Source organism: Pungitius pungitius, chromosome 10, assembly GCF_949316345.1.
Source record: "Pungitius pungitius chromosome 10, fPunPun2.1, whole genome shotgun sequence".
Classification (NCBI taxonomy): domain Eukaryota; kingdom Metazoa; phylum Chordata; class Actinopteri; order Perciformes; family Gasterosteidae; genus Pungitius; species Pungitius pungitius.
In genome coordinates, this window is record NC_084909.1 from 10,875,738 (window position 1) to 10,883,834 (window position 8,097).

Here is an 8,097-nt window from a genome sequence, read left to right on the forward strand (position 1 = left end):
GTGTGACAGTTAAAGGGGTCTATAGATGGAATAATTGCAACATAACGAGTAATTTCTTAAATTGTGTAGCCAGTAAAATTCTGATTGAGGGCGATGGTGGTGCATGGAGTAGCTGCCCCATGTGCCATGTGGAAGTGTCCCTGAACAAGACACCTAACCCCTAATTGCTCCCCAGGCAAAATGTAAGGCATGGGTTATAATGCAATGTAGGCCGATTTGAATAAAAGCGTCAGCTAAATGACATCTGATGTAATTGATGATGATGATCCTTGTAATTCAAATTTGTGTTTTTATTTTAGTTTAGTATTTAGTACTATTCAGCCATTTTTCCAACAGTGCTGTATTTTGACAAACTTAACGCAAATAATAACTACATGTAATAAATGAGTCCATTAGTTAGTAATTGTTGGACTACTTGTGGTGTGCTACTGTAGGACTTTACTACAGAATAAGTCAAAATCTGAATGAAAAAACTGAATGCAAAATGTTCTGCTTATTCTTTCAGAAGAATGTTTGGATATTTAATATTTCAAACCTCGGCCTGTTTGTGGTGCCACAATAATAGAATTTTTCGTCTAAAATTTCCAAAAGTGATGAAACATACTTTGGGATCATTTCTAAAAACAACACAACTGATGAAAACAGACAGTATGCGCATACATAGTGCACCTTAAACATGAACACCAACACGTTATCCGTCCGTTCTTGCTGTCCAGTTATCATAGTGCAAAAGCAATAGAAAGGGGGTGATTTGTCAAGAATCTCCAAACCGGGTCAAAGTTCAACACAGAGAGCAACGTGTACTTGAACAAGGCAGATGGGAGCAAAGGAAAGAAAGGACTTGTTTACCTTTCCTCTCCCTCTGGGCGGAGGGCGATTCATTAGCTGCTGTGTAAATCAATCTGCTTCTCCTTAAAGGCCTGTCAATTTAGCCCTGATGTTTGGCAGCCTGACATCGCTCACTGGATATTTAACTTGAAAGCCAATTAATCATCATGATTAATTCACTCACAAACCACATGGAAGCGTTCGACTTCACCTTATGGAATAAGAGACGAGTTCTCTGGACTTGAAAAGGGGGGAAATGAGCGGTATTGAAAGTCTCACAGCTCCATTCACTCTTGATCAGCCTCTCAATACACAGTTTCAGCTGTAACGACACTCTCTCCTCTCGGCACCAGCGTTGCAACCACAAAACTAAAACTCACAGACACACATGCGCCGTGGTGCATGATTATGGAGCGATGCCTGTAATTGGCTTTGCTCTTCAAATCTCTAATGTTAACACAGGATTCAGCTGCAAATTCAAATTTGCTTGCACGTATAATGAAGTAACTCCGCTGTGTAGAAAAACATCCATTTTCTACTTTGCCTTCCGCATGCTGGCTGGCTAATATTTTCTGAGCGTAACTTAATACGTCTTCCTCAATGAGAAAGAGGGATCACACATTAGGAAAGTTGAGTGTGAATATGTATTCCATTCGGCACTTTATCATTATCTTCCAGATTCTCAGCTGAGGTAATGGAAATGACCTTAACTGTGTGCAAAGTTACTAAAGAAGGTTCTTTAACAAAAAAAGGGGGGGAAATGATCGCATTATTACCCGCGCTCTTCAATCGTCCATCCTTATTTTCTCTAATAATTCACTGAGGCAAGGGAGAATTCAATCTATACATTCAGTTTGGGAACTGCGTGTTCTTAAAGACTTTTAAAGTAGAGATCAAAACTTTCAGATAAAAAATGTCATAAAGAAATGTAATTACAAATTCTCCACAAAGCGACTTGTTTGTCCTCTCCTGAATCTTTCAATGTGATTGGCCGAAGCTGACTCAACAAAGTAATGAAGTCAAAGGTTGAATGATTCATGACACAGATCGGCTGACGGATGGCTTCCTGTTCCAGCCGCTGATACACAGCCTCGCACTCCGAGAGGACATGAGCAGCAGATCAATCAGTCAATCACATCCCCTCTGACAATAGCGATCCATTGTGGGAACATTCTTTAGTAGCAGTCTAATCTCTTTTGAAGCAGAAAACGATCAGTGTCATTATGGAGTCCAAGTGCACAGGCTGACACCTCTGCTGCCAGACTCAGCACATTCACTCCGTCTAAAGTCAAAGGCAAAGGATTCTTTGTGTGCAAGAGCATCTGTTTAACACATGTCACAACTTTAAATTATGCCTGAGGTACATATGCAGACTGGACTGAACACTTTCCTTCCCATTCCCGAGGAAGAAAAATACCCTATTACCTCCGTGGGATGTACTGTGGAGAGTGTAGACGCTTATCAATACATCTTCCCTCAACAATGGATCATATAATTACTCTTACGTGAAAGGGAGTGTTCGGACGGGGACAAACCCAGGGAAATGCCACCCAGAGAGAGCTTCATATATAATCTTTCAGCTCTTTGTTTTGGTCTACAATCACTGGTTTGATCAGTGTTAATCGGCAGCAAGCAGCAATTTATTCTATTCTTCCTGCCCAACATCTACCAACAGAAAGATTCAATTAGCAGCTGGCTGGTAAACATAGGTCACTGTGCCACTTTCCCTTCGAGAGTTTGCGGTGACCAGAAACAAGCTAAAAGCAGAGTAAATACCAGGAGGGTGTTAATATTAGCTGTGAATTTGGATCATTATGCAGCTGTCTGTAAATACTCACTGGCCCACCAAACGTGTGTTATACTGCACAGTCACGCATGGAAAGACTCATTTCTCCTGTTTTAGGAAATGAATGAGCGGCTTTATGAATCTTTCATAGCGATGTAAAAGAATATAAAATAACATATACTGGAAATTCAATTTGGATGATGTGGGTTCTGAAAAAGAGATAATAATTTCTGACTTTATCAATTACAATAAAAAATTACAATTTTTGTTTCAATCCATAGTTGGGGTCGGATGTATAAAACTTGTCTTCACAGTTCTTAAAAAAGTTAATCACATTATACCTATTTTAATGAAGTGAACTCCTCTCTTGATAGTCAACAACCCCAAACACACACACACAGACACGCACACACAGACACACACACTACCACCCGTTGAGCCAAATTCTGCACCGACCTGTCTGCCAAGCAAGCTCTAGCCTCTATTTGAAGAGAAGGACATAAAAGCAACTGCAGACCTTCCACGTGGGCTTGTATCGGATCTTAATTAAAACGCCTTGCATGTTATTTGTTGTAACAAAGGGAAATTTGGGGGTTCATTTAAATCCAATTAGGTCTGTTCTGATGCCTCAGGAGATGAGAGAGTAATTGGTGTTTGAACACGAAGGTCTTTGTTCCAGGCTCCAGTAGATTGATAAAGGCCATAAGCACACATTGTTAAGGCACCGAAGTGGCTGAAAACTTTATTATTATGTATTATATAACATTATGAAAGCTTAAACAAGCCCGGACCATATAACAGGTTAGTTTCTTGTCGTCTGAAAAAATATATATGATCGAGGCCTCTGTGCTGCCCATCTGAGCCTCAGCATAATGAAAGAGCAGACTGTTAGCGTAGAATTTCACAAACTGCAATAAATGTCTTGTTTTATTCACTGAGTAGTCCGCTGTTCACAATATTGATTTATGAGAGACGCAGGTGTTCCTTCACATTGGCAATGTTGTCTGTGGTTGTAATCAATAACGGGTCTCCAAAATCTTCCACCCGCCCACACACACACACACACACACACACACACACAAACATCCCGCTCTTAAATAAATACTTGGAACTTGCCTTGGTTTTGGTGGCCAGATTAAATACACTGTGACCCATTATACCTTCAGCTAATGTGTACACACACACACACACACACAAACACACACACACGCACAGACGTACTACGGCCATGATCTCACCTTTCACCTTTAACTTGATGGTCTATTGATTGTGTCTGGCTGGGTCTGGTACCACCCATAACCAGGGAGGAAAGGACATCTTTCGGGCTCCGATGTCTGGCCTCGTCCAAAGGTAATAGAGTCGTTCTACCAGAACCATTGAAACTCAACAATTACAAAAATATGTTATCCCAATATATAACAAAAACATAGTCATGTATTTCATCTCACAGGGAGGGATCCATCTCTGTGTCTGTGCGTTATCATATAATGAAATTACCCGATCAATACTGATTAGCGGCTGGTAACCACAACTGCTTCTTGAGTGTTTCCCCCCCCCTCTGCCTGCCCTTTATTTTGCTCTCTCTCTCTCTCTCTCTCTCTCTCTCTCTCTCTCTCTCTCTCTCTCTCTTTCTCCATCTCAGGTCTCAGAATATGGTCACACTTCTCTGGTGAGGTGGCATTCAAGTGAAACCTTTCAACCCATTTTATCTTCCCTCTTCCGCTTGAGTGTCTGAAGATGCTTCTTTGGCTTCGGCAGTTTGTGGAAGGCAAAGGTTGCACATCCAGGACGCTGCACGGGTCACATCTGGGGGGATCGAGTCCAGAAGTCACATAATGGGGGTTAAAGGGCAGTTGTCGGGCTTCAAGCCAAGGTCAAGGCACCAGATGTCAATGTCCAAGTTGTCGGCCTCATCCTGGCCTTGGCCTTGACCTGATCGATAGGAGCAGGTTCTCTGCTTGCCTAACGATCAATGTGCCATTTAAATTCAGCTCAGCCCCTAAACACTTGGCCCAACATTTCTCCAGCCATCTATTTGGATGGAAAAAGCTCAAATGCTTTCACAGTCTTTGAGCTCTTCTATTTGACTGTTTTGGTTCACTTCCACGGCTGCTATCAACTTTCAAGACATAACAAGTAACCCTATTTTAGGAGGAAAAGCTCAGATAGATCAAAGGTTTGTAACCTTCTCGGCACCACAGAGAGCAAAGAGCCTCTTGTTTTGCTGCTTTTCTTTTTTATACTTTGTGTTGAATTTGATGTTCATGTATAAAGAGAGGAAGTCAAAAAAGATTGCTACTCGAATACGTTAACACCAACTCAGGCCCAGGAATGAGCCTGTAAGTGACCATGTAGACACAACCCCACTCATCAATGTAACACCAGATCTTGTTTAATTCTGCATGACTTTTACAGACCAGGAGTTATGTTACCATGTAGCACAGTGAATATTTCATTTCCCAACCTTTAATCTCATTCAAATAGGGCTAAAGTCTAACAATGTACTTCTGAGATGAAAAGATCAGACTTTTCGGCTTGTTTTAACAGCTGATTAGCCATCCTGAGTTGCTTTTTATCTTGTTTCTCGTTCTTCCCTGTTAGCTCCCTTCACTCTCAGTGATTGTTGCTGCTATCATAAACCTCCCTCTGTCCTCTGCAGTTTCTCTGTGACATATGGGACACTTAGACAAACTGAGGCTACGTTGTTTGGACAGTGTTTCCTATTAAATGGCCCTTCCTTTATATTCACACACGGTGCATTTCCAGTCCCAAAGCAATTATACACATGACTACACTTGGAGCTAAAGGAGCAGGCTGAATCTTTATCGCCAGCCAAAGAGCTGCAGCACTGAGACTCCGACTCAGCAAACTGTGTTGGTGTCTGCACTTCCAGTCAAAGAAGAGGGAATATCATTTGGTTTTAATCAAATGAGCAGGACTTGGAAGAGAAAAGTTAACACAGAGCTGGATCAGCATTATGCATTCTTCACTCACTCCACACTCAAATCACTGCACTGAAAGTTCCGCTGAGATGATTATTGGGTACAACTCAAAGGTGGTTTTAGCTACTCAGTAACATCGCCTGATGGCCCTGCAGTAAAACTGACACAATCCGGTCTATTCGTTGTGTTTACTCGTCAAACTTTGTTGTCTTTGTCCCCGGTGGTGTTTAAGTACTTCATGCGAGATGCAGCGGAGGCATAATTCCGTGTATGTAGACAATTCGGGTGAATCTGATCAGCAGATCAGGTGTGCAGCTTACCAAGTATATATTTGAACTTAAAGCATGTTAAACGTGTTCCTGGCATTTAATACATTTATTCATATTCTTAGATGAATGTGAATTAGAAGTTGAGATTTTTTAATTGATTTTAAGAAGGCAGGACAAATATTTATTTGGTAGGATTACAACATACTAGACCTCGCATTAAAATTGATCAGTAAAGCAGCTTGGTCATTAGTTTCCCTAATTTCTGATAGTCCACCAATCTGTTGCTTTAGTTGTCTGAACCATAAGATCTGTCCCCCGACTCATCAACAAGCCCCCTCTGTCGAGCCACTGATGTTTAACGTTCGATCTTAACAAAACAGTTAAACAGTAGAAAAAAACAGTTACTTTGGTCCGAGCAAAATATCCCGAGAAGTATTGGTTGGATGTCCAATTCTTTTTGAGGTATTCTTCCTCCTCTCATTACTTTGGTGGTCTACCAACTTTCATCTGATGCCACCGGTAATACAACTTATTCTGATAGAGCAAGTGCAACAAACTCAGTATTCATGCTTCTTGGTGATGTATTGTAGCAAAAAACACAATGATCCCCCAGCATGTTTGCATCGCTATTGTTAACATGACTCTTCAACCTCACAGCGGAGGGGCATGGCAGTAGACTCAGTCCAGGTTTTCAAGACTTTCACAGTGGTAGTGCCAAGCTCTTCACCAGATTATGTCCCAATACTATATTTTGTGTTGTTTCATTTTCTCCAGTTTTCCCAGTTTAACTTTGGTTGTTTGGTTATTATACACCATTCCTGGTGGCCCAAAACAATCCAAAGTTAATGTTCTCCACGTTATTGTCAAGTTACGTTAACAACAAACTGACTTTGTTCGCCATTTACATCAAAGTAACTATGAACTTGAAAAATGCAACATTTATCCTAAAAATATCCAAGCTTATTAAAGACATGTTGCCCATCTTCTCTCCCCTTCTCCAGTCTGGATGTCAGGATATCACTGAATTTTCTCCAAATCAAAGAGTGTCTTTCAGAACAAGGACAAAACGTGCACTGAAATAAATAAAAAAAAAGGGTGCACCCCACCCTTTCCCCAACCAGTCATTCTTTTCTGATATATCCAGGTCTACGCAGTGTCAAAAACTCTGGCAGCAGCTAAGATAAAGGCGAGACGTTTGAAGATGAGGAAAGATGTTTGAACCTCCACCGTCTTTTCGGTGTCCCACTGGGGAGTGTATATGGGAAGGCAAGTCATGTATTATTTAGAGTCAGATTTCCCTTTGTGCTTGATCAGGGCTTGATTGAGAGAGGCTGCGACTGGCAGTTTCTTTTCCCGTGCGCCAACAAATCTGAATGTCTGTTCAGGAAAGAAGGTGAACTTGTGACCTTAACACAGATCTCAGCCAGTGCATACACGGAATGCAAAGTGCAGGCAATGCATCGCACCCCTCAATGTACGGACAGGTCATGTGATCAGAAAACCCTACTCTAGTGCATTACATCTATCGGACAGCCATGTGATGACCTGTGTTTTAGCCAGTCCTTAATTCAAGTATAGACTCCGAGCGGCGTGCTCCTCTGCTGTTTAGCGGAAGCGCCATAGCAGATATGCGCTCCAAGTCGTCAGCAGCTCTGGTCCGTAGCGGCAGCAGCACCTTGTAGCAGGAGAGGGGCTCATGATCCCAAGGCAATATGCTTGGGTGCTCGTGGAGCAGTTTAAAGTGGAATATCACTTTAGTCGGATGTGTGTAATTGCTGCGTCAGACTGCGTCAAACTCATTATTGTTTACAGCGCTCTTTATGGCATAATGTATTCCTATGGGAATGAGTAGGGTGATAGTCCCACACATCTTTGCATTAACAGAAGTGATTTTGGGGATAATTTAAAAATTCAGCCTCTGGTTGCCTCTTATCCATGAACTCTGAATTTGTTTTCCAGCTTTGAAACATCAATTCATGTTGTAAGAGCCACTAGGGGATTAAATAAAATATGCTCTTCTTCATGTGATTCCTTGACAAAGCGCCACATAATGTAGACATCCACTAGGAAAAAATTGAAATTTGTTAATATAGATCATTTAAAACCGAGAGCAATATCTTTAGCAAATGGAGCTGTAAGCTGTCAAAGCTTTTAAACGCCTACACAGCGTTTCTACATGTTTATCTACCTTGGTTTAAGATTTAATGGGAGAAAATGGCTTCTTTTTTATTCATATTAACAGCGTGCAATAGTGCACTTGAACCAGAATAAA